This window comes from Lepus europaeus, chromosome 6 (genome assembly GCF_033115175.1).
Source record: "Lepus europaeus isolate LE1 chromosome 6, mLepTim1.pri, whole genome shotgun sequence".
NCBI lineage: Eukaryota > Metazoa > Chordata > Mammalia > Lagomorpha > Leporidae > Lepus > Lepus europaeus.
The window spans coordinates 102,486,841-102,489,810 of record NC_084832.1 but is presented as its reverse complement, the minus strand read 5'-3'; the positions used below and the strand labels follow the sequence as shown (position 1 = coordinate 102,489,810).

General features: G+C 48.7%; 1 pseudogene; it reads right to left on the bottom strand.

Moving 5' to 3' along the window:
• Positions 1-671: 671 nt before the first annotated feature.
• On the bottom strand, positions 672-1,447 carry LOC133762164 (ADP-ribosylation factor-like protein 8A; annotated as a pseudogene).
• Between the last annotated feature and the right edge of the window lie 1,523 nt (positions 1,448-2,970).

The following is a 2,970-nucleotide window of genomic DNA, read 5'->3' as shown; positions in this document are numbered from 1 at the left end:
CCAAGATACCTAATGTCAAGTCTTACATCAATAAGAGAAAAATCAGAACTTTTGTTTAAGTATCTTTTGGGCGGAAAGTCCATGTCACGACTGGATGGAAAAACGGGAGATAGTAGCGAATCGTGCAGCGCCACCTGGCGGTAGGGGATTCTCGGACCGCAGCATGTTGTGAGGACGCCTCAGGTAGGCTCTCCCCAGGGTGAAGAACCAAGGGCGCTCACCCGCTGCTTGGGCCTGCTCCACCTACTGTGTCATCCCTCCTAGGTGTCGTCATGCGCTTCACGTGCGTGGTGAGGGAAGATAAGCATTGTGTTCAGATCCCTAAGTCAGGCTTGAAGATTTCTGCTGCATCAGGTCCGGATCCATATTAAGCTGATTCCATTAACAAAATGTTAGCGTCATTATCTTATAACCAATCAAAAAATCCCAATGGATAACCAATGAGATAACCAATCTAAAAATCAGGCCCAGAAAGACCGAACAGAAATATGCAATTTTCTTGACTTAGGGTGATTTAAAATATGGGCTTGGTTTTGTTTTAAAAAAAGAAAAAGAAAGAAAAAAGGGAAAAAAAGCTCTCCGTGTTGGTTAAGCGTGTGTGGGAAGCCTTTGTGTGTGCTGACCTCATGGTGACAACTCGTGGTTCTGTAGGAAGGGTTAGGGAGACACCTTCAGGCACGCACGTTGGAGCTCTAAGGAGGGCGAATTCTCGGGTTTCGGAGGAACAGTACTTTGGGAAGTACTCAGAGGGGAGGACAGTAACTCTAGAGTTCCATCCTGGAAGATGGCCAGAGACGCTGCAGCTCCTTCTCAGTTGGGAATGTTGACTAAGCCACTGAAGTGTGATGTCTACATTATCCCCCCTCCTTTTTTTTTTTTTTTTTTTTTTTGCAAGAAATTGAATAGCAGCTGATTTCTCTATTCTGAAGAGCAGACACGCTCACTTTCTCCTCCCAGGCACTGGCAAGATCTCTCTTGTTTTCAAGTATGCGCCCTGGGGTTCCTTGTTACTGTGGTTTATCTAGAAGATTATACAGCTCGTTTGGGGAGGCTTCTATCTTTTCAAGCTTTGCAGCATCTATCACGTGAACCATAGCGCTGACTCCCCTGCGGTATCATTCCCACGTGTTCCAGAATCGAGGCTGTCCCCCACGTCCCAGGTCTTCATTGTGACGTTACCTGGGTGACTTCTCGTGTTGAAACCCACCCAGGGTATCGGCTTTGCTGAGCCAACCTGACACAGTGGCATCGAGAAGGTGGTCTTGCCCGAGGACTGCAGCCCCATGGGCGTGGACTCCACCTCCTCCTCCCAGAGAGCATACGGAACCAGCCAGCCCCAGGGAGATGAGTGCCAGCATGATGGTGACCTGAGGGGCAACCTGGAGGGCGGCTGTGGCTTCCATACAGGCAGCCTCAGTGCAGACCCCAGCTGCTGCTCGGGGCCCATGCATCATGGGCCAAAAATCACACCCTTGACTATTGTTTTTTTTTTAAGAAAGCATAAATTTTTTTAAAGATTTTTATTTATTTATTTGAGAGGCAGAGTTTCAGAGGGAGGGAGAGGGAGAGACAGAGAGAGATCCTCCAACTGCTGATTCACTCCCCAAATGGCCACAACGGCTGGAGCTGAGCTGATCCAAAGCCAGGAGCTTCCTTGTGGTTTCTCACATGGGTGCAAGGGCCCAAGGACTTGGGCCAGCCTCTACTGCTTTCCCGGGCCACAAGTAGAGAGCTGGATCTGAAGAGGAGCAGCCAGGACATGAACCATCACCCATATGGGATGCTGGTGCAGCAAACAGAGGTTTAACCTACTACACCACAGCACCAGCCCTAACTACTCTTGTTCTAAGCCTAAGTTAAAATCAAATTGCCAGGAGCCAGCATGGCAGAACATCAGGTTAATCCACAGCCTACAATGCCAGCATCCCACATGAATGCCAGTTCAAGTTCAAGCTGCACCACTTCTGATCCAGCTCCCAGATAATGGCCTGAGAAAGCAGTGAAAAATGGCCCAAGTGTTTGGGCCCCTGCACCCACCTAGGAGACTCTGGTTGGAGTTTCTGGCCCCTGGCTTATGCCTGGCACAGTCCTGGTTATTGTAACCATTTGGGGAGTGCACCAACCATAGAAGAACTCTCTCCCTCTCCCTCTCTCTCTGTCATTCTGCCTTTCAATAAATAAATGAATCTTTTAAAAAAAATCTAATTGCAATCATAACCTTCAAGTCAACACTATAATATGCTTTTATGTGCTTTTACAAATATGCTGGGGCTGGCACTGTGGTGCAGCAGGTTAACGCCCAGGCCTGAAGCAGCGGCATCCCCATTTGGCCACAACAACCAGAACTGAGTTGATCCGAAGCCAGGAGCCAGGAGCTTCTTCTGGGTCTCCCATATGGGTGCAGGGGCCCAAGGACTTGGGCCATCTTCTGCTGCTTTCCCAGGCCATAGCAGAGAGCTGGGTTGGAAATGGAGCAGCTGGGACTTGAACTGGCACCCATAGGGGATGCCAGCACTGTAGGCGGTGGCTTTACCTGCTATGCCACAGCACTAGCCCCTATATGCACTTTTTAAATTATAAAACACCATAGGGCCACCATTACTCCCACCAGCACACTTTTGAATTAAAATGGGCATCTTTACTATACATATTTACACAGATAGCTTATCAACATAAGTGCTTCCAGGAACTCTATATTTTGTATGACAAACAACTTCCATTAAAACACAATTTTCCAGCATTTTATTTAAAAGTTCCATTCTTAGGGCCAGAGCTGTGACATAGCAGGTTAAGCTACCTCCTGCAGCACCAGCATCCCATGTGGGGGCTGGTTACAGTCCCAGCTCCTCTACTTCCAATCCAGCTCTCTGCTATGGCCTGGGAAAGCAGCAGAAGATGGCCCAAGTGCTTGGGCCCCTGTGCCCATCTGGGAGACCTAGATGACACTCCTTGCTCTTTGCTTCAGTCTGG